Source organism: Vulpes vulpes, chromosome 16 (assembly GCF_048418805.1).
Source record: "Vulpes vulpes isolate BD-2025 chromosome 16, VulVul3, whole genome shotgun sequence".
Classification (NCBI taxonomy): domain Eukaryota; kingdom Metazoa; phylum Chordata; class Mammalia; order Carnivora; family Canidae; genus Vulpes; species Vulpes vulpes.
In genome coordinates this window covers 58,351,943-58,376,356 of record NC_132795.1, presented here as the reverse complement: position 1 = coordinate 58,376,356, position 24,414 = coordinate 58,351,943, and the positions used below count along the sequence as shown (strand labels likewise).

The following is a 24,414-nucleotide window of genomic DNA, read 5'->3' as shown; positions in this document are numbered from 1 at the left end:
CAGGGTAAGCACTGAGACAGCAGGCTGAGCTGAGTCCTGGCCCCAGGCTTCACAGCTGTGTGACCTGAGCAACCTCAGTTTCCACACCCCAAGTGGGTAAGAGTGCCCACCACATATAGGGTGCTGTCAGGCTGAAATGACACGGAAAGATCCAATGAAAGGGAGCCTGGCACCAAGGAGGCACTTGAGGAACACGCTTTTGGGTGTGGAACAGATGATGCAGAACGACAAAGGGAAGGGGCTGAAGACAGACACCTAGAAGTCACAGGTGTGAGAGGACAGAGCCAAGGGCCACTGGGGAGGCCGGAAAGCTGGGGTTCTGGTCCTGCCTCCCCTCAGGATCATTCTCTTTATCTCTCTGGCCTTAGCAGCCACAGCTATGAAAGGAAGGTGTTGGTCGGATGGGGTCCAAGGTCTTTCCCCACCCTGGTGGGGTCCCCACCCTGAAGCTCTGCTCCTGGTGCAGGGAACTTCCGACATGGAAAAGCCGAGCAGGGAGTGATTCATGAAAACAGAGAAAGGCAAAGAGATACCAAGATGGCAGTGGAGAGGTCTTCCCATGGAGACAGAGGACTCCAGCCTTCCCCAGCTGTCCCAAGTGCCCCCCACTCCTCCTCCTCAGAGGGAGCCACACCCCCCAGCTCCACACCCCACACACTCCATAATTCCCTCCCCAGCACTGGAAACAGCATCAGCAACAATCCACGCTTCTCCAGCATTTTCCAGGCCACCTGGCATGTGCATTTGACAGGCTTTAGGGCACGCCCATTCGTCTGGTGCCAGAAAAGTCAAAATCCCCACAAAGTGAGAGCAAAGGAAAGCCGCCACACATTCCGGTACTGCACTCCCCTTGCCTTGTTACAAAGCCAGCAGTGTTTGAACCACAACAATGACCCCTAAGAGAATTCATTTTGCTGACCTGAAATGTCCTTCACATTTTTAAAATAACATCTTCCTGGAGAGGCCTCGAGTCTGTGCGTCTGCTGGTATTCACTCGCCCTCCTTCCCTGGCACCTCCCCCCTGCAGCACTGAAAACATGACCGCTTGTTCACTCATCAAACAAATTGTTCCATGCGGACACAGGACACACTACTCATTTCGTGCAGAACTACTAAGCTCTGGGCACCAGGCCTGCAGGAGGGGAAAAGCCCTACCTTGCTGATCACTCTGCCTGCACCCCTCTTGGCTCCTGAGACAACCAGGAAATGCCATTCCTCCCAGATGAGAGCTGACAACAGTCAAGGAGGCTGGTGCACACACAGTGCTGGCATATCAAGGGTCTACGCAACTGTTCTAGGAGCAGAAGGGGCGAGCGGGTTTTCCCCAGGAGCCATCGACACATTAACCTTACTCAATAATAAATAGGTGACCAAGGTATCCCAGGAAATCCCTAATCACAGAATCACACTGGAGAGCCCAGGATTCCCTGCTGAATTTTAATTTAAAAAAAGAAAAAAGAAATTCCCACATGCCAACTTATGCCGTAAATCCTCCCAAATTCTACTGCTTCTGTGGAAAGATCAGCAAGCCCTGTCTTCCCAATTGGCCTTGGTACTTCAAAAAATGACTCTGTGATGAGCAGACCTCTCCCGGTAGTCAGGGCTCCATCTCCATCTTCATTTGCCACCCGTCCAGAGCACAGCCCCATAATGTGACAAGAGAGGCTAAAATTACCGGGGATATGGCACTTTCCAGTCTAGCCCCGGCCTGTGATTATCTACAATGCCAGGATGCCCCCAAATTACCTCTGGAGCCTCAAACACCTTACATTTTATTTCATTCCTAGAACAAGTTCCTTTCCAGAAACTTTCATAAGAGATAAAGGAACAAAAACCCCAAAAGCCCTAAGATATCGCAGTTGCTGCAAAGCAAGAGCCAGGAGGCAAGCATGATTCTATACATTTCCTATGTTTATCACCTCTCCCATATACCTAGGCAGAAGCCAATTAATTCCATGTCTGCAATAATGAAAACTCAGAATCCTAGAAACTCTTACCAAATTTACTTTTTTTTAAATGTTTTTTTTAAAAGATTTTCTTTATTCATTTGAGAGAGAGAGAGAGAGAGAGAGAGCAGGAGCGGTGGGGAGGGGCAGAGGGAGAAGCAGACCCTCTGCTGAGCAGGGAGCCCAAGAGACTTGGGATTCGATCTCAGGACCCTGAGATCAGGACCTGAGCTGAAGGCAGATGCTTAACCAATTGAGCCACTCAGGCATCCCATGACCTAATTTACTTTTTAAACCACCTCTGTTCTTGATATAGTGTCAGAGGTAGAACCTCAATGCAGGAGGCTGAGGAACTCAGGCAGGTGGGTCATTACGACTGCTATCTCCAGAAGAAGAGCAGTCAAACAAGTAAATCTGCCCCCAAGTAAGTGGGTGAGTGAGAGAACACCGCTGCTGGTTAGCGGTTATGAAAGGTGATACAACTACCAGACTTCTTTCAGTAATACAGTTCCATATTAGGGTCCTTGGCAGGTTAACCTGTGGAATTATTTGTTAAAACATTTGAAAAGTTTGTATTAAAAAACATCCTTGGTTTCATGTGACAGAGGAGGCTCCCAAAAGCATCCATCATGATTGTCTTAACCAAATAATCTGAAATACAATAAAGGAACTAGCAATTTAAAAAGGTCCTTTTGTGAATCCCTTTTGTAAAATAAAAACCTTTGTATCCCAATTACTTAACGTGTTTGCCTTTAAAATCAGATTTTATAAGCCAAATTCTGCTAAAATAGAGCACTTCTAGACTTAACTTCCATACTGAAGTAAATGTAAAAATAAATAAATAAATAAACAAACAAACCCTCATATTTACGTTGCACTCACTTCAGATCTCCTCTTTCCAATAAGCACTGCCCTCTATAGCCAGATCAATGCCTGAGTAGTGAGCACCCTTCTTCCTAGAACACAGATGTGCAGGCATAAAATTAAATTGATTTTCTTTTTCCCCCAACTTATACATCTACAGGATTGCTTTTCTGCATTCATTTTTCTTCCAAACATCCCTCCGTTCAGACTCACCCAAGAGCTTGCCCTACGAGGTAAACTGCTCCCCCAACCCTGGACCAAATGAAAGGATTCCCTTTTCCACGATGGAGTACAGGCTTTGCCAAATCCCCAAGAGACAACTGGAAGAAAAAAAAAAAAAATCAAAATTTTCAGCATTGCTTTTTATCACAACATACTTAGTTCTCAAGTAGTTCTCAAAGAATAGGTAACATCAAAACCAACTTGTTTTCCTATTATTTAAGAAGTTAGCGGGCAAGTTTGGCTGCTTATGCGTGAATAGCCCAACATATTAGAGAGAGATCAGAGAAATATAAGCAACACAGCCAAGACTTCGTGCTTCTTTTCTTCAGCATTGCCTACTTGTGTTGTATATTTCAAGGTAGAGTATACCTTTGAACCGGTCAGGCCTCTTCCCATTTCAGAGCTAGAAATCCTAAGTAGTCAGAGCTTGGCCACTAACTCAGGCAAACCCATTCCCTCTCTGGGCCCTAAATTCCCAGTTGCAAGGTAAAGAACTCATGTATAGAGACAACACTTGCAGCCCAGAAAGGTCATACAATATTCCAATGTCACACAGCAAGTTAGCAACAGATGATGCAAGACTAGGCCCAGATCTCCTGATTTTACTTAAATCACCCTGCTTCCCACTTAATGCAGGTAAAGATGATACAAGGAACACACGCACACAGAGCCTTCTTTTTCCTCCACTGTCTGGCTCCTATTTCTGAAAAAAACTAAATATATTTTCCCCTGGGGCTCACTCACTGCCGCAACTCTGATTTTCCTTTCTCCCTATCATCCTCCAACAGTTACATCATTGCTTTTTTCTTCACTATACAGTCTCTTCATCCCACAATGCACACACACATACACACACGTACACACAGGCACACATACACACACTCATTCTCATTATTAAACTCTTCCTTTTGCAAAAGCAAAGAACGTTAAGGCCAGAATTGAAATGACTCAAATACGAGAACCTTGTTCTAGTGTAAACGTGGCCATAACTCTACCCAGAATCCGATCTGACAAAATGGAATGTGTTCTCCCAGAGAAGGACTTTGCTCCCCCATACTATATCATCTCTCATCTAACACTGTCACTTCTCCCACTGCTGCATGATCACATAATGAAAGCCCCAGATGGAATTCTCGTACGCAAGAGGGCAGACTTATATGGTTGATAAGGGACCCTTTCTTTATTTGCATTGCTAACCGTTTTTTTTTTTTTTTTTTTTAAGAACAAGCAAAGTGCTATATGTAGAAGGATAAAGGACAAAACAGAAAACCCCTTTTTCTGTTTTTGTTAACAATGTGGAATAATCAACTAGTACTCTCGGATCTTATCCAGACACCATTCTTGTCACCATCTGAAGACATGTAGCAGGAAGTTAGTCCCCAGCTCAGAATCCTATTCAATTATCTCCCTTCTCCCACCAGGCTTCCCCTCTCCCAGAACATCTTCCGGCCACCTTAACTAATGACTGTTCTCCATACACAGGACAGATTTCAAGGTTTCCACGCTATTCTTGCTACCTGGGACTCTCTTCCTTCTACTCCTCTGGCAAACACCCATCCTTTGCACCAACCTACACAACAGCACTTTGCTCATGAGAAAGGTTCTCTGGACTTCTGCTTCCCTGAACTAAATGTGAAACCTCTTGTAGCCTCCCATGCAGAGCATGGCATCTGCCACATAATAGATGTTCAATTATTATTTGTTGAGTTAAAAGGAGGAACATCTTCTGAAATACATTTAACTTATGATGGAGCTGCCTACTGCCCCCCAAATGCCAATGTGGTCAGCGAGGAACAGAGCCCCCGAGTACCTCTCAATGTCAAATGTTCTGGAAGACAGTAGCAAAGCCTCAAGAGCACCTCACCTCTGTGAGGTGGCTGTATGACTCAAGTGTGTCAGTGGCAGGGTGGCCTGGGGCTTGCAGTCCCCTGCGACTGACTCATCCCTCCCCCCAACCTTGCATGCTCCCTACTCTCTGACGACTCTGGCTCCAAGATGCCTTCCCATCATTCACAGACCCTACGGTAGAACAGTATTCCACCTCAACTTCTTATTCTCCCTCTACCACCTGGTGTCCCTGACATTCGCAAGACTTCATTCATGCCTTAGGACCACAGTATATATCTTTTCTGGAACCAGTTTTCACAAGTTGATGCTCAGTGGCAAATTTAATAGTATTTTCCTGCTCCAATCTCTTACCCCTTGGCTATACTGTGCCTATGAGAATCAATCTATAAAGCTTTAATAGCAGAAATAAAGCTTTATACTGACCATTCTCCTTAGACCACAACAATAGCTCCCTTCAAACTACCTAAATATGCACTACACATATGGGTAAAAGATAAAAAATGCAGGTCCTACCAGACCCTGAGTTCAGGAAAATGTAATAACTCACGCAGGTTCACAGGTTCCAAACACTGAATCTAATTCCATATGCTGAACTGGGGCTTTTAGAATCCAGTGAGACTTAAATCTTGGGGACATCTGCCCTTTTTTGGTGCCAGTATTCTGAACCAGGTAACCTCTTCTTGGACTCTGCCTCTCACCTTTTCTGTCTGCCCCCCGCTGGAGTCGGCTATGATAAGACACACACCACCTAGGTAAGGAAAGCCTGGGCAATGGGGCTTTTTTTTTTTTTTTTCCAGCAAAATAGAATTATCTTCCAATTCAACTGGAAGAAACCTAAACGTTAATGACTTAATGCTGTTAGAAGTGCAGAGAGCATCTGAGACAAAAGTGCAAACCACACCGTCAAATGTTAGCTATGTATAAATACAACGTATGTGTTTTTAAGGGATGACGGTGAGAAATTTGGGAGTTTGATGGAGTTGGTTCTAGACTCCATTTAGAATGGATGATTATATGTGATTTTATGAAGACTGCAGGTGATGTGCAGTCCAAAACCAAAAAAAGGCAGTTCTGATTACAAACCTCTGGGGGAGAAGTTAGCATGGCCTACATGCCCAAAGGATGGAGCCTGCAGGAGGTTCTGTCCCCCTGAAATGTCTAGCCCTCATTTACTCAGAACTTTGCAGTTAGCCAGTCCTGATTTGCCCGAATGACACTTTAGATGTGATCAGGCCCATCATTCAAGCATCTGGGATCCACTCATTCATGCAAGCATACAGTGGGTACCAAATAGTCAAGCTCATGAGCCCTAAAGATAAACCACGGCCTATTGTAACATGGGTCCTTGTGTTTTCTTCCTTGGTGGTGGAAGAGAAAACTAGTCCCCCTAGTGTCGTCCCACTGTAGGTGGCTGAAGGATGGAGACACTCCTGCATTCCGCATCCACATTAAAGCACAGCTCAGAAACCCAGACCCCAAGGAACCTCCACATCCTGTCGAGATGCAAGCCCTCCAGGACCTACGAGGAGACGAAAACCTTGTGCTTTCATTTCCAAGGCCCTTATAGTTCTGGTTTAAAAGACAATGTGATCTGCATTACCTCACACGGAAAAAGTTAACCCACAAGCCAACACGCTTCACTACGTGAAGAAAAAGGACCCACGCTGGTTAGTGGACGACTGCCCTCTCCAGAGTGATCCAATCTTTGCTCTGAAAACCTATCTTACTAGGTGGATTTGTTTCCTGTCCTTGCCACTACTTGAAAACCCACTAACATCTAAATCTTGACGACTTCTGCCTCTCTGCTCCAATTAGTTTTCTTCCTGGTATGGAATTAACAGGGCCAGGCTCGATAAATGTGTGTTCTCCTCAAACAATTTTCACTGAAGTGAAACACTCTTGAAATATAAAGGTACACTAAGATGTGTGAAACCTTAAAGCCAGGTGTTTTGTTTTTTTTTTTTAAATCCCCAGTGAGGACTCATGCCGGTGAGTAATTCATTCATGTCACCCATTTGTGAGAGATGAGAAAAGAAAACACCACTTATTCCTTTCCTAATTTAGAACCTTCCCTTGTCTTAAGTCTACCGAAGCTGACTCCTGGGGAGGCAGGGCGAGAGAGGTAAGGAGAAAAATGAGCCTGAAGTGACTGCATCCACGGAGTGAATAAGCACTTTGGGTTTCCACCTGTGTCAGAGAGGGGACCGAGCCACATTTTGGTGAGGTGACCTCCGCACCTGCCACCCCACCTCATCCCCCAAGAAGAAAGCGGGAGCCTGAGTGCTCTCTTGGGGAACTTACATAAGACCCTGTAAAACTTCCTGTGACATTCACGGAAAATGTAAGCTGCTATTTTGCTCCCTCAGGAGATCATTTTAATGGACTGAGTGACAAAATTCACGGATTCGGAATTCAACAGAAACCTGCTCATCCGAGGTACACCAGCTCGGGGACGAGAAAAAAATCCATCCCCATTAAACAGGGTCACCCGGGGGATGGATTCAGTGTAGGAGAGACAATCTGTTCCCTCCTAAGTGACCCATTTAAAATCAGATTGTTCCAGGGAAATCTCATAGGTTCAATAAATTTCAAAGTGGCAAGGACAGCCTTGTAGGACTGAGAGTCTTTAAAAGGAAGATATTAAAGAAGGTAATAAACAAAATAACTTAGGGATGCTCCAACTTTGGAGTCAGCCACTCCACCCCTGAGCGGCAGAGACGTTCACGGGAATGGCTGGACCGCGGCACACTCATCACTCATCCTAAGCAGCTTTGTCTAACAGGACGGCCACTCGGCTTAGGTTCCCTCTCTACAGATACCGCTGCCACCCAACTGCTCTGTCCCAGAGAGGGACCTGGAAGCCGCGGCTGCTCGCCCGCAATCGCCTCGACTCTCTACAACAGGAGCAAAGAAAAGTTCTTCTGAGCATCACACCAGGATAGGCAGGCGGGGATCACCCAAGGGGGACAGCAGAAGGGACAGCAGAAAGCACAGCAGGTCGCCCCCCCCCCCGCCCCAAGTACAGATGCCCACAGCTGAGAAGCTGCGGGCACCCGGGGAGGAGGGTGCGAGACCGGGCGCACCACCTCCCGGTGCGGCCGGCAAAGTCCTCCCTGCGCGCTCGGGCTGGCAGCCGTGTGCCTAGGAGCGGGGCCGCGGGCCCGGGCGGCCGAGGGGCGCCTCGCGGGGGAGCAGCCACAGGTCCGGAGAACTTGGGCGCCGCTCAGCAGGGCGCCCCCGCGGCGGCTCTCCGCCCCCCCCACCCCCGGGTCTTACCTTGGCCGTGGCCGCCGCCAAGCACCGGGAGGCCGCGGAAGAGCGGGGCGCGCGGGGCGTCCGGGTCGGGGTCCCCGCGGCGCTGCCCCAGTTCAGGCGGCGGGGCCAAGCGCGGACTTCGGGGCGGCCCGCGGCGGCAGCGGCGGCGGGGAGGGTCCGGGCCGCGCCGACCGAGCGCCGTCCCCCCCTGCTCGCCCTCCGGCGCCGCCGCCTGGAGCTGCTCCCCGCCCCGAGGACTCTCCCGAGCCGGGGGCGCCCCGCGCGGGCAGGGGCCTGCGTCTGCCTGGGGCTGGGTCCGGGGAGGGGGCGCTGGGGAGAGCCGCGGGGCGGCCGCCGGGCCGGCTCCACCCCCCGCGCTCCCCGCCGCTGCGCCCCTTCAGGGCAGGGCCTGCCCGCTCCCGGCCCCGCCAGGCGAGCGCGGCCGCGCCCCCGGCGTCAGGCGCCCCGGCTCCGCGCGGCGGCGGGCAGCGGCGGGCAGCGGCGGTCGGACCGGGCCGGGCGCCGAGCGCGGCGGCGGAGGCTGCAGCCGGCCGCGGCGCCCCCTCCCCCCGGGCCTGCGCCGCCCGCCCGCGGCTCCGCGGGGAGGCGGCGCTGGAGAGGGCCTCGCCCCGGCCTGGGGCGCGGGGCCGGGGGCGCGGGGCCGGGGGAGGCGCCCCGGGAAGGTCACCGGAGCGGAGGCGGGGCGCAGCGCGGTGGGTGCGGGGAGCCGCGGCGGGCGGCCCCGCTGCCGCCGGGAGCGCTCGCCGGCCTCGGCCGCCGCCGCCTCCGAGACGCGCCGGCTTCCCCGAGCGCCCGGCGCTCGGAGCTGGGCGGCCGCTGCAGCCGCCGCGGGCAGCCGGGCGCCGCTGGCCGGAGCCGGCGCGCGATCCCCGCCTCCCGCGCCCGGCCAGGCGGGGGCCGCCGCGCGGAGGCCGGCGGGGGGGGCGAGCGGGCGGGCGCTGGGGTCCGGGGTCCGGGCTCCGGCTGGCCCCGCCGCCGCGTGCCCAGAGCGCCGGGCTCGCTCAGCAGCTGCAGTGACTGTGTGTCTGTGTCATGTCTGTGCAGCTGGGGGGGACCGCGAGCCCGGGCCGGGCTCCGGGCGGGGGCGGGGCCGGCGCGCGCCTCGGCGCCGCCCCCACCCCGTGACGGCGCGGCCGGCCAATGGCGGGCTCCGCAGCCGCGCGGCCCGAGCGCCCGCCCCCGCCCGGCTCCGCCCCCCCGCGCGAGGCTCCGCCCTCCCGCTTCCCCAGCTCGCTCGCACGCGGGTGGAAGCAACACCCGGAGCCGGGATCCCGGCCGGGGTCGGGGAGAAAGGGTGCAAGCTGGGAGCTCCCCGCCCTTCTCCCCCCGCCCCGGCCGCTCCCGGCCGCCTCGGGCTTGGCCAGCCTGGCGGAAAGAGGGGGAAGGGAAGAGCCACGGGTCCGCAGCTGCCGCTGTCGAGACGCCGGCGGGCTCGCAGGGCCGTGCAGCCGGTCCAGTCCCCCTGGTACGAAACGGCCGTCGTGGGAAGTAGGAAGTTTCCCCGCCTCCGCTTCTACTCGGGGCGCCGCTTCCCAGCAGGGCGGCCAGGGTACGGGGCAGCCGGAGGCGGCGAGGAGCCTCGAGGAAGGGCTTTGACAGCGTGACCGGGGGCTCTGTATCCGAGAATCCGATCCAGGGCTCCCTGTTCTTTCGGGGAAACTGCATTCCTCTGCCCCCCCCCCCCCCGCACACACCCTTGCACGCACAGCACGCCCCTCCCGGTCCTGATTTCATTCTTGCTCTCCCTCCGGGCACAAGAACCCCGCGCGCGACATCCCCCTGAGTGGACTTCCAGCCTCCCAGCCCTAAAGCCCAGAGTGGGGCGCCGAGAGTCCTCCGAAGCTCCGAAGCTCCGGGAGGAGTGGGTGAAAGCGTCGGGGCGAAGGGGGCGGGGGGAGGCCTGGAGAGAAAACCCGAAGGAGGAGGCAGCAGGCCGGGAGAGGAGGAGGACGCAGAGGGATGGGCAACTCTGCCTGGGAGACCGGAGCTCCGGCGTGTGATCCAGCTCCCGGGTTTTTCCTCAGCTCGTCCCAGGGCTTCTGGGGTCCCCTTCCCCCCCCACCACCGGGTCCCCACCCCTCCCCAACCCGGCGGGCGCCGGGTCCCAGCCTCGCCCCTGCGCGCCTCGGTCTCCCCGCCCCGGGGCTTAGATGAGGCCGCGGGAAGCCCACCTTACTCTGGGAAGGGGCAGGAGAAGGATGCAAAAGCAGAGATAAAGTGCGGGGCGGGGGTGCATAAGGAAAGGACGCGGAGCTCCGACTGCGGTACCGACCGCGCTCCCCAGGGGTCAGGCTGGGGGCCCAAGGGTTTCGGAGGTTTGGCCCTCCCGTCCGCTCGGGACCCGGCTGCCGCCAAGTAACCCCGCTCTCGGCCTGCAGCTCGACCCAGCCGGGACCCTTCCGCCGTCCCCTCCCTTCCCTCCAGCCTCTTCAGGCACGACCCCCCCCCCGCCCCAGCGCCCCCCACACCCCCCACCCCTGGAGCACCACCCCCGGCTCTCCCCCAGCTCTGGAGTGCTGTTTACCTATTCTCAGCGGCAGACCGAGCCGAGGAGAAAATGCAAAAAGAAGGTAGCGGTTACCCAGCAGCGTCCCCGGCGAAGAAGTAAGAAACGTTTGCTCTCGGAGCTTCAGAAGTTCCCTGCGAAGCTGGGGTCCTGCTGCCTTACCACGGCGGGGACGAGCCTCACCCTGCACGTTTGCACCGATAGGAGATCGTATCTGGTTTGGATGCCGGTGTCACAACCGTGTCGGAGAAGAACACGGTTATATGATAAAAAATTTTCTAATATCCTCGAGACCATTAAAGTGTCAAAGTTTAATGCCAGTCCTCTTAGCTCGAATGCTGCTCGGTTCTTCCTCGGACGTACAGCTCTGTCCTAGAACGCGCTGAAAACAAGGGGATCATTTTTATTTTTTTGCGGGTCGGCCGTCCTTCCCACTCTCCGTCTCCCCTACTCCAGCCCCCGCCCTGGAACCGGGTAAAGTTAAAGCAAGAATTTGGGCTTGCTTTTTATCCATTGCTTTGCCTCGCTTCATTAGTGGTGTAAAATGCATTATTATAATATATTAGCATATTAATAAGGGTAACGTGACTGAGACCGTCAGTACCCTACCCGGGAAGGAGAGGGAGACCTGAAATTTACAAGCGATGGAGAAATAAAGGAATAATATCAGAAACTGAGCTAAAAGATAAGCATGTGGTAAAGAAACGTCTCCATTATAATCACCCAAGTATAGTGCATTCTCTAGATTGGATTTTAGAAAGAAAAATATCACCATAGAGAGAGAGGGAACAATATTCACTCTGGTCAATAAAACACATTGAAGACATATTTCATTATTAGAGGATTTCACAAAAATTACTTGCATCAGTCAATAGGCACCTTAAATGCACAAAAGCTTGGCTCTATCTGTTCAGTGTTGCAGTGTTTTGAACTCGGTGGCATTTCTAATGTTCTAAATGATAGGAATGCTGTCAGAGTGAAATATTCCACAAACTGAGCCTTTCTGTTAGTTCATATTATGTGAAGCCTCACCTTAAAAGAACACCTTTGCCCACCAATGGGATGGATAGGTGCGTTAGTGTGTGTATGTGTGTGTTAAACCTAAGGGAGAATGTACTTACCTATGAATTATAGTATAGCCCTTTGACACAAACCAGGATATAAATGTCTTAAAGGAGTTCAGCTATGACATAATATAGTATGAGGAATGCAGAATAAAATATGTAAGGTGATATATCTGTTATTTCTAAAGATCCTGCACTGCTTTTGCTAAGAACTGAGAAGTGAAAAATATTGAGCCCTCTAAACCAACTGTTATATATTTTTCTCCACACAGTTATTGCACCTGTCACAGGAGAGATTCAGAAAGGTCTTTAAAAAAAAAAAAAAAAATCAGGGTCAAGGAGACCTAATCCTAATTTAAAAAAAAAAAAAAAGAAGAAGAAAAAAAAACCTGTCTTAAAATAGCCACTAGGGGGCCCTAAAGGCATCTCAAAGAGGAAGTCGGGAGACCTGCTGTCACCTCCGCTTTTCCTGGTTTCATTTTCTGTGAACCTCAAGGAACTGGAATGGAATAAGAATATGATGCAAAGTCTGGAGGCAGATTGGGTTTTACATCTTAAAAGACCAGAGTCCCCCCCCCCAAAAAAAGTAAAATAAAATATTAAAAATTATTTTAAAATATAAGGCCAGTCTCGTTTTCCCAATTCTTATCTTGCCTCCAAAAAATCATCATCATAATAAAGAATATTGCACTCATCCAAATGAAGGTGGCCTGATAATTTTACCATCTTAAAGTCAACCCAATTACTTTTACTATTCCAAATAGAACTCATTTCTAAGATTTCAGAGCTGTTTTCTGAATGTTTTGAAAGGTATTCAAGTGCTAGGTAGAGAAACCAATGAATCCTTAAAGGAGTGATGTGAAAACTATACAACCTATAACAGCAGGGCACCTGCCAGTCAACTTATGGGGAGTCAGGTCAGCCTTGGGGCATCCACGCTTAGAGCAGAATCTGGGGGGCCTGGTAGGCCAAGTACTAATTCTTTGATGTTGGGTTCTGGAGAAATGGTGGTGGGAGAAAGGTATGATTTTGGGAGACAGCTATGTCAGCTGAGGTAGAGAAGTAGGGAACCTACTTCAGGGGGCTCTTAACAGCCACTATGGAAGGATTTCAATATTTTAATAATAATGTTACATTTGCCAAACAACTGCAGTATCAGGCCTGATCATATGTAAAGCTGCCCAAATCATTCTGTAGACTTCAATATCTAGCAATCAAATTTTCAAGGTTTCAGAATACTTAGCAGTCACACATGTTTTTCCCACATCTTGCCAGTAAATAAGGTTATAGTGTCCTTGTAAGTATCAAGAATCAAACAACACTCAGGGTGCACAGATATAAAACCGACTAGTTATCCTTCAACCAATGCTGGAGAAATATCTGCAAAAGGTGTTCTATCCAGACGCATTTCAACTGAAAGTATAAATGCATGATGTGAAACATCCCTCTGTCATTCAGGCCAATAATCAAAATGAGTAAAATAAAATGCCTCCATCAGATCTAAGCAGGAAACATGCCACTTGCTAGCTGAAGAATTAAAGAGCATTGCAAAAACCGCCAAATTAACACTAATGAAAGTGTGATTTGAACATAATTTAACTAAAAACAAAGCAAGTCTAGAATTGAGATGTGAGATGGGGAATAAGGATAAAGTCTTTCTTAGTGGAATGAAAAATAGTTTATGTTCCCATCATCATGTTCATTAAGCAGACAACATACAGGTATTCTCAAAATAGCAGTATTAACTTCCGGAAGACTTGCCACTGCAAACCTCAGAGCCAGCTAATTAGAACAAACTTGGCTCTACATAGAGAATCCCATTGTCTTTAGAAGAAAGGTTTTATTCACTCACTGAATGTGAAAGTCCATCAGAGTAAAAACCTTGTCAGGTAAATAGCTCCCTGATCACCTTATGATGAAGTGCTTAACTGGCAATGTAACAGCCTTGTGGAGACAGGAAGGGAAAATCAGTGCGGAAGAGGTCAACTCAAAGGTCAAGGTGAGATTTCATCCTGAGGTCCTGGCACCCTGGAAGGAAAGGAGATCTCAAGTTATTGGGCGAGAAGACCAAGACAAAAATGAAAAAATTATATAATAACATAATAATATAATATAATAATGTAATATAATGATATATAATAACTAAATAAATTCGAACATTGATAAGGTCCTCAAAGTATTGAAATAAAAGATGATGAAATATATCTTTTGGGGCTCTAGACAAGAAAACAATAACTGTTTAAATGGCAGTCATAGTTGTGTGGGGAAATTTTCTTAGCTCTGCTTTTTCCACCTTCTCTCTATCTAAGGAACCCATAGAGCAGCACGTCTCAAACCTCATGTGCATACATGTCACCTGGGAATCTTCTTAAAATGCAGGTACTGAGTCAGTAGGCCTGGGACAGAGCGTGAAATTCTGCTTTTCTAACAATATCCAGGGACCACACTTTGAGTAGCCAGGGTGTAAAGGACATTTGTCAGTAACTCCTAACAATATCCAGGGACCACACTTTGAGTAGCCAGGGTGTAAAGGACATTTGTCAGTAACCAACAATATCCTATCCTCCCTTTCCTATGCCTGAGAGTGTGATGCAAGTAGGGTTCCCCAGAAAGTAAATGCTGAGACAAAGACTTGAGAGCGAGAAGCTTATCTGGAAATTGATTCCAAGAAGCCCAAAGAAGATTCCAAGAAGCCCAAGAAGCCCAATCAGGGGTAAATTAATCAGTGGTCAATGGGTGCTTAGTTGTGATAAGGACACTCTGAGAGAATGTGTAGAAGAGCATCGTCCAGAAGACCTGGGTGATAGAAATGTTATATATTTGCACCGTCTCAATATAGTAGCCACTAGTGGCTATTGCATACTTGAAATGAAGCTGGTCTGACTTAGGAAATGAATTTTTAATTTTATATAATGTTAATTGATTTAAATGTCAATAGTTGCACCTGGCTTTTAGCTACTGTGTGGGACAAGCGAAGATGTAGAATATACCTCAGGATTGTCCCCCCAAGGGTCAGGAAACCTAGAGAAGTCATTATCCACAAAATCCCTTCATCTGTTGAGCATTGCTCCTGGATCTTAGTCAGTTCCAGCACATCTACCACGCTCCCACGGCCAGACAATATCCACAGCAGAGAGATACAGGTGCTTAAGGTAGGAAACCTTCACTGATATGGAAACTGTCCATCAAAGATGGAGGTGATCACCTTGGGGATCTGAGCAAGGCATATTTGCTAAAAGAACCCAGATTTTATTTTGAACCTGACCTATCTCCAGTTCCAAAAGCAGACATGAATACCAAAAGCTAATCAATGTATTCCATATCCTGACCACCTCAAGGATGAGTAGACAACCTCAGCTAGTCCAATCAAGTTGACTCTCGGGACACATATTTGAGATGCTGGACTACTAAGTGTTCCATCACCTCTGGCCTGTGAGGTCTACTGATACAAACTTTGGTACTGCTGCAGCCATTTTGCTGCCACAACACATAACAGCAATACCAAGAATATCAGAGCATGGAGTGAGAAAAAAAAATCAATCCATATCAATCAGGATTGCTTTGAGCTGCAAGTAACAAAATACCCAGGTAATAAGACCTTAAATAATAATCTCCCATAATGGGAAATCTCAAGGTAGGCAGGTCCACGTGTGATACAGCAGCTCGATGATTTCATCAAGGACCTAAGATTTTTCCCTCTAGTCTATCATTCTACCATCCTCCATGGGTTGGTTTTACGTGTTGCCTCATGTTCACAGGGTGGCTGTGGTTGCTCTAAAACATCATTTTCTCAAACCAGCATCCGAAGCAGTAAGAAAAAGACAGGCAGAAAGTGCTTTGTCTTTTCTTAGATTTCTCCCTTAGGATTGTCTTGGGCTAGTCACGATTCCCCTTCTGAAGATGGAACACCGCTGAGCTTGTTAGCAAAAAAGAAGGGGAGAAAGTGACCTTTGGATATCAATTAATAGGGCCTTCTCTAGGATCCTTGATGGCACCAAATAAGAACTTACCAATGAATCCCTCATTTACATGAACCAGTAAATCCACCTATTGTGTAAGTTTTTGTTTAGGTTTCTTTTACATCCAAATCATCTTAACCAATACATGTAAAAGGGGCTGCTTCCCAAAGACTCAGACTTAAAAATTCTCATCCTCCCCGTTCCTGGATATGACAACAACTGATCCTACAAGGGTACAAGGAGCTCCCTCTCCTCCAGAGAGTGAAATTTCATTTGGAAATCATTTGCTATTTTATACTTGGTGTGAACAGACCTAGATCCTGCAGTTCCCACATTCTACCCACCATCTATCACATGTGGCTGGTCTGCGCAACTACAACTACCCTTTGCACAAGGATCTATTTATCATTCCAATCTCCTGCAGAGTCTGGAGTGGAGATTCAGCCTGCTCGGTTAGCTCTTTCACCATTTTTGCCCCTACCCCATAGTTTCTGCCAGCATTTTTATCATGGGAGCTGGAGCCTGCCTCTAGAACCTTTGCTTTGACTTTGGCATTTCTACATTCTGGCAAAGAACCTCACTCGAGAAGTGATGATGGCTGAAAGTTCCCATGACAGCTCCATTCTCCACCATGACAATTGGACCTTTGGCTTTTATTTCTGTATGTTTGGGCTTGAATATGCTGTAGTCACAGAACACATGGATTTGAATTGATAACCTCTGTGTGGACAGGACAAGTCATGGTGTCCCAGTTAAACTCTCGGACCCAAGCCTCAAATTAGTCTCTCTCGTAGCAGAATAAGGCATGTCTGGAAGCCAGGGAAGAGCTGTTTCTGTTATTATTTTACCCAGTCCTGTAGAGAGTCAAGAATTTCTCATCTTAAACAGTAGTTTTAAAAATTACTTGCTTAAGAAGATTAAAAAACACAATCTGAGTGTTCAGAATCATGTGCCTCATGGTTTATTGTGTAGCTACTACCTACACATTACTACTGTGCTAGGCACACTATGGAGTGGGCATAGTGAGGAGAGCAAGCAAAAGGGAATGTAGATGTGTTCCTACACTTGAGAATCTCCAAATCCAATTCAGGGAACAAAGCATTTACTTTGAAGAGTTAAATGACTTTGCAAAAATGAGATAAATCCGAAGAATTGCCCTTGAGTGTTCTTAAAAGATACAGTAAGGACAAGCAGTGCTATGAATCTGGAAGAGAGAGATTGCCATGCTCCATCTGGTCTTTGGAAGACTTCTAAAAGCAGGAGGATCTTGTTGGACAATGCAGGTTTGGCAAGGTTTGGCCATATGTGAAGGGAAGCTATGAGAAACAACTAAGCTGTTCAACAGAAGGTGTGATTGGTTAACGTGACACAATCATATAAAGGATCAGAGACTGGAAAGCTAATTTGGGTCTAGAATTATTTGACAAATAGTATCTGAATCCCTGCTGTGTGTCAGTTACTATGCTGACCATTGAGAATTTTAATAAAGACAGGTCTTATTCTTTTCATGGCCCACAGCGAAGTGGACAGAGGAAAGAAACATATTAAAGGGTGCTGGGTGAAATGCTTAACTTTGACTTATATTTCATTCACTGTTTATCCTCAGTCACAGACTCTTGTTCATCCTATCCTGAGAGCATCCTTCCAATGCTTCAGCCAAACTTACTTATACCCTTAGCTCAGACCTTTCTCTTTCACCTGGAATATTGCAAATATTATCTCCCAATTATCTCCAACTTCCTTAAACTAGCCTTTCCCCATTCTTATATGCTAACCAAATTACCTCCACAAAGTAAATCTGAGCATGCTTCTTAATAACTTATGTTTACATCTGTCTTATGTATTCTAGTTCCTTCCCCAAAATATCTATAATTCTACTTTGACTCCCTTAGGTGGGGATCTGGAATACTAGGCCCAGACTAGGGTTTAGGAAGTATCCAAAAGCTCCATGGGCTGTCAAGGGTAGAGCCAAGGGAAAACCCAAAGTCTAGAGCATACCTTAAAATTCTCAAATGAAATATCAATCCGGAAGTATCCATCGCTTTCAATAGAGAGAAAGAAACCAGAGAAAATACAAAAGATTTGAATATCACTTTACCATGGATCTGTAATCCACTTAGCAGTGTTCAAAACACTTTTGTGCATTAGCTCACATAGTTATACTAAACCCTCTGAGGTAATTACTATTATTATCATCCTTGTGGCCATTTTGCAGATGAGATAATGAGGACATAAGGAATCAGGTAAGTTACAAAATTTGCACAGTAACATTAGGATTGGATTCCAGACACAGGCAGTTTATTTCTAGAGTATGAGCTCTTAACTATGGTGCCATATTGCCTCTGCAAAGTGTGAGCACTAGGACAAATTAAGGAGGTCATAACAAAGGCTAAGAGATGAACGTGGGGACACATCTCTGAGCCCTAGAACAAGGGTACAGGGGCTTTTTAAAAAGATATTATTCATTGAGAGACAGATAGAGAGGCAGAGACATAGGCAGAGGGAGAAGCAGGCTTCTTGTGGGGAGCCCAATGTAGGACTCCATCCCAGGACCCCAGGATCACAACCTGCATCCAAGACAGATGCTCAACCACTGAGTCACCCAGGTGTCCCGGTACAGGAGCTTTTTAAAGCTTGTTCACAAAGTGGGCTAAGAGCTGGGGAGGGAGTGGGCAAAGATGCAGGTTAGTTCCCTATATTTTGTTGTCTTTACATGTCATTTAATAGAGATGCCATTTACCATCTCGTTGTTTTTATTTATTTATTTATTTATTTATTTATTTATTTATTTATTTATTTATTTATTCATGATAGACATAGAGAGAGAGAGGCAGAGACACAGGCAGAGGGAGAAGCACGCTCATGCAGGGAGACTGATGTGGGACTTGATCCCGGGATTCCGGGATCGCGCCCTGGGCCAAAGGCAAAGGCTAAACCGCTGAGCCACCCAGGGATCCCCCTCTCCTTACAATTCTTATTTATATCACCTGTCTCCCTTTTAATTTCATTTTCTTTGTCTTGACATCTTGGCCTTTCTGCTCTAGTTTTATAGATGTTAAGCAGATTCTAAAGTATTACTTTATTTCCTATAGTAAATCATTTTGAGAGAATTCGTCTTTCCTTAGGTCTTTAGGATATTCTTCCCTTTCTCTTATTCGGCAGTATTTTTCACCGGCCTCATATGGTTCTTGTTTTCTACTCATTTATCCTCAAGTAAGAACAAGCCCATCGATACCCAGTGTTTACCAATACACTGGTGATGGATTTTCCTTAGCTCAATTCTCAGAGTGGTGGCTTTGAACTGTTTTCCAGATCCACAGCTGGATAGAGATTGATATGCGCAAACAATTCCTGACCCAAAGTCTCCCTGCCCCACTGACCTCACAGTTGACTTGTATCTTAGGTGGCTTGCTCATTTAAAGATGAATCTTGTCCCTCCCTGCCACAAGGCTCTCTGATACTCAAAACTAGAATGCCCAGTTCTTCTCACTCTGCTTCCCTATCCTGCTTTGTCCGTGAGGACTCCACCTTCCAGACTCTGGTTAGTTGAGACTTAGAGCTTCTCAATCAGAAGACAAGGGATGGGGGATTATGCTGAAGGCTCTATCTCTGCCTTTTAAGCTCCTGCTGCTTCTATTGGCCCAATGAAGGTGGCTCATGACTGAGCTTCTTCATCTCTATCAGCAGCCATGTGGCTGGTATAAATAATAACTCAACTGACAGGTCCACCTTTCCATGTTATTGTGTTGTAAAAAGTTGTGAAAGGCAATGTATGATCAGCCAAAGCTTTTTCGTGCTCATGAGGAGAATCACAACTTACCATTTTCTTGTGTTTGGTTACAGGGCCTTTGTTTATGAGCACTACCTTCTGAAGGATTTCTTAAACGTTAGAATTTTAGTGAAAAGTATATACTTTGGTCTCCCAGTGGAAGTCGGCTGTAGTTAAGTGAGAGTGGGGAATTCAGCTACTCCTTCTCCTGGGAACAACTGTCCACTTCAACCGAGCATAAAAGGACATATTTGTTGAGCAGGTTGGCCAAACCAAAGGCAGCCAGATTAACCTAACCAAATTGTTGCTTTAGACTCATGTTCTCATTGATACTAATGAATTAACTCTTCCCTGACCAACATAAAAATGACATGCTGAAAGCTGATGGAAAGTGTCTCTAGTGGAGACATTTTAGTTTATTCTAACACTCATGGGTTCAACCAGGATATTTTGAGGGCCTGCTTTTCTAGCCTGGTGCCAAAGGTGAGCAGAATAGATGTGTTCCTTCTCTTGTGGAAGCTACGATCTAGTTGGAGAGACAAACATTAAGCAGACAAACACAAACACATACATAATTGTTAATTGGGGGAAATGCTACAGAGAACCTGGAGGAGGTTCAGTGGGAAAAGGATCAAAGCTGTAGCTCAGGTGGGCCTTTCCAAAGAAGGAATATTTAAGGGGATCTGAAGTAGGAGTAATTCAAGCAATGAGTGAGGACTCATTAGGACTCATAGAAACAGTATTCTATGTTTAAAAGAAAAAAAAAAAAGAATATTCCAGGTAGAAGGAACAGCATGTGCAAAACAATGAAGCAAGAAGACTTGGCATGAGAGAAGGCTGGCTGGCATGGCTGCAGCTTGTTAAGCAGGAAGGACATTCTTGAAGAGAAGAACAGGACATGAACAGCTGTTGAGGGCATTTAAGAGAATCATCAGGGCAGCCCGGGTGGCTCAGCGGTTTAGCACTGCCTTCAGCCCGGGTGTGATCCTGGAGACTGGGGATCAAGTCTCACATCGGGCTCCCTGCATGGAGCCTGCTTCTCCCTCTGCCTGTGTCTCTGCCTCTCTCTCTTCTGTGTCTCTCATGAATAAATAAATAAAATCTTAAAAAAAAAAAAAAAGAATCAACAGAGATGAACAAATGGAGTAGCAGTGTGGTCCCTTGAACTTAGCATGAATCAGTGCTGATCCAACTCAACAACATTCTGGGATTTTCTCGAACAATATTCTATCACTCTGTCTGTCTCCCAGTTTTGTCTGTGTTGAAGAGATGCGAGGTAACCTAGCTTCATCCTTTGTGATGGTCTACCTGGTCCCTTGATCCCTGCATTCTCTATTCCATGCTAGAAGGCCTACTTAACCTTCTAATGCAGCCAATTCTACAACTGCATTCTAGAAACACCTTGTCCTAACTAAGCAGGGAAATTATTTGGAAACTTAATTTTTCTTTGTGTAGGTTTCCAATATTCCCTCTCATCCCATCACCTTTCATCCCCCTCCCAGTGGGAATGGGATGACCTTTCAATAATGGTGCCTTATGGGACCACCTCCAATCAGTTGCTTGGCACTGGTTTCCATTTTGAGGAACTCGTATCCCTTCCACCTTACCTTTAGACTAAAAGTCAGGATCTTGTTTTATAAGCCACTAGGTCTTTTTTTGTTCAAAGCATCCAACTGGCCTCCTCCTTCTGGAAGGCCCCAACTGTTACACTGGTAGCATTTACATAGGACATGACATCTTTAATCCTTCCAATGCGATCTCTGGAAGTGTTTCTTAGAGTAAAAAACCTGGTCTCTTCCAGTAGCACCTGACCCTAATTTCCTATTGTGTAGACCTTGGTAGAAACCAAACGATTTGATCACAGCTCTCTTTGTGGAGGCAATATTCAAGTTACAAAGAACAATTATATCACCCTCTTCAGCCCTCCTTTTCCCAGGCTAATTTCAATCCCTTAATTTTTTTTTTTTTTTGTAACATACTTAGACTACATATTTAAAGGGCTTTCAAGGGCATGTCTTATTATTTACCAGGGTAAAAGCTTTCCAAAAACACTAACAGCCTCAAGGACAACAATACCTTGCAACTTTATGGCACTTAACTTTCTTTCCCAGTGCTTCTTTTTTTGTACATACATTATCTTATTTTGTCCGCTTAATGACTCTGTGAATTAGGGAGGGTGGATGTTATTATCTCCCTGGGGAAAAAATAAAACAAAACACAGCCTTGATTCACTCTGGTAGACATTCAGGAGCAGGCTGGACCAACATGAGGCTTCAACCACATCCCTGGTCTCCCTCCGAACCCTTAGCTGACACGTTTCTCTGTGCGGTGCCTCCGCTTTTATCAAAGGTCACCCAAGGATAATAGCCAACACTTGTTGAGTATTTAATGTACATCAGTATTGTGCTCCATAAGTGCTTTAGATGCATTTCATCTTTCAACCCTCAGAACAAAGGAAGTGGTTCTATTTATCCCCACTGCTCAGATGACCAAAATGAAGCCCTGAGAGGTTAAGGGACTTGCCCAGGATGCCGATATGCTATACTGGCTCAAGAACGAGCTGAATAAAACCCACCTCTGTTTGCTATGAAACTCTTGGTAAAGACGCAGTCTGGTTACCTTCTGGAATCTTCTGATAGAATGCCTCTGTCTAAAAATTTCAGACTGTACTACTAGGTATAATGTACTTTCTCTGGAGGAGAGGATTTGTTGTTGACTTTTGTGTGTTGTGTTTTACTGTTAACAAAAAGATGTGTCATAGTGGAAAATAGCAGAATAGCAGACAGGAATTAGAAAGCTCTGGTATAGAATGCTCATTGGCCACTAGAGCCTGATGGATTCAGCTACAGCTCTGCTACACAGCTTCACACAAATTGTGGCTTGTGTGGCTTCACATAAGTTGTTTGATCTGAGACTTCATTTATTTCATTCCAAAATGGGCGTAGTAATAGCAAATGTAGGGAGCTGTGAGTGTTGGAGTATTAATGTCTTTTTTTCTCTTTTGCTTACCAGAGTCAGAATGCTACTTTTTTTTTTTAAATGAGCTCTACGCCCAATGTGCAACTCAAACTCCCAACCCTAAGATCAAGAGTTGCATGTTCTACTGACTGAGCCAGCCAAGCACCCCAGAATACCATTCTTAATTGGAGGGAAATCCCCATTATTTTAGTCTTGGTAAGAGTGGGGTCCCCACTTTTGATGTGGAAAATAAAGAGGGATACATTATCAACTAGGGATCCTGATTGTGATCAACACTAAGTGACCCTGGATGACAAAACAGAAGAGGGATAATTTACAGATTATTGGAGTGCTGAACCAATGATCTAAAGAGATTAAGAATGATACCAAAACCATGCTGGGGAGCTGGCCTCGTGAGGAAACTGCTGTTCTGTCACTAAGTTGGAGAGTTAGAGTTTGCACCTCATTAGGGACTCAACTTTTTTCCTTTGACTCATATGCCACTTCTGCATGGGGAACTTGACCCTGCAACCAGCAACCCCACAAAATGAACACTCCACACAAAACCTTTTCCTCCTTTTGTCCCCTACTGATGGGTAGGCTGAGGTCATATGTAGGCCAAGGCTGCAAAGGAACCTGAAGAAATAATTTTTCTGATTTCTACTTTGGGAAGATGAGAGGTGGAGGTGGATTACCCAGAGATTACAGGGTGATCAGCCCAGAAACATAAGAAATATCCAAATATCTATCACAGGGATGATATTCCCTGTCCATGCTCTCTGGCAGCTAAGGCAAGAGCATCTGGCCAAGGTTGAGCTAATCAAATGTCCCCATCAAGGACTTTACCTTTGAGAGCAAAGCAGACACCCAGGTCCATTGGAGATTGCTCCTGGTGGTCACCGTAGAATTGAAAATTGGGAGCAGCACCAATGGCTTTCTAGGGGTGACAGTACCCACAGTGGCATCCGAACCAGATTCTTTCTGACATGGCCTTGATTATGGTTTACCTTCATAATTTCCTTTAATTTCCACATTTGTTCTGAGTCTGCTTTTCCATCGTTTCCATCAGTTCTGTGAGCTATGCAATAACCTTCCAATAAAATAATGTCTTATCTAATGTTGGCAATACTCACTGGTACAGAAGCTGGTACTAGTTGAGTAGACAATTGGAGACCAATAGGGTAAAGAGAATAATCTGTGATTGTTTCTGGGCTAACTGGGGCTGTGGGATTCCAGCAGATTAAGGTCTATGGTAGTCTTTTAGGTTTCTGGACCTGATTCCAACATGTGAGGGTGTTGGGGAAGAACGACTTTCTTCTATCCTTCCATCTTCTAGCTGGCCTAAGAATTAAATTGACACGAGACAGATTAACAGGAGGTGGGGGAGTGTAATTACATGTGCACGGAGGCCCAATAATGAAATTATGACCTATGGGACGCCTGGGTGGTTCAGTGGTTGAGCGTCTGTCTTCGGCCTAGGGCGTGATTCCGGAGTCCCGGGATCCAGTCCCGTATCCAGCTTCCTGTGAGAAGCCTGCTTCTCCCTCTGTCTTTGTCTCTGCCTCTCTCTCTCTGTCATGAATAAATTTTTTAAAAATATTAAAAAAAATTATGACCTAAAACAACGACAAAGGCAAGCAGTTTTTATATTTTTTTTAGACAAAGAGACAATAAATTTGTGAGGAATTGACAGGACAAAGGAAACTTACATTTGGGAATTTCAATTAGGAAGGAATTCTAAACAGTTTTTGGGCTGGGATAGTAAATTAGTAAAAAGTAACAAGGTTTATCTATACAGCCTCTTGGCTCTAAATTCTCTCTCTGGTGATGGGGATGTCTCTTCACCTCCTGGTATGAGGAGGGTAACCTTTCACATGGGAGATTTATTTCCTACTTCCTGGGGACAAAGGAAGGTCAGGGTATTCTCCTTACACTGGCTGATTCTTAAATAACGTCTAATTTAAAATAATCAATATGCTAAAGTGACACATTTGGGGGCAGC

The 24,414-nt window shown here is 46.8% G+C and overlaps 1 protein-coding gene across 4 annotated transcripts in view; it reads right to left on the bottom strand.

Moving 5' to 3' along the window:
* Window positions 1-11,410, bottom strand: part of LARGE1 (LARGE xylosyl- and glucuronyltransferase 1) — a 527,056-nt gene extending 515,646 nt beyond the window's left edge. For 2 of the 4 annotated variants that reach the window (XM_072741869.1, XM_072741866.1), the window contains exon 1: window positions 8,157-8,440. The gene's annotated coding sequence lies outside the window, so the exon portion shown is untranslated. Of the gene's footprint in view, window positions 1-8,156; window positions 8,441-10,680 lie in introns of those variants that run through there. The other 2 variants (XM_026010946.2, XM_072741868.1) reach the window with 2 other exon arrangements.
* Window positions 11,411-24,414: the final 13,004 nt, after the last annotated feature.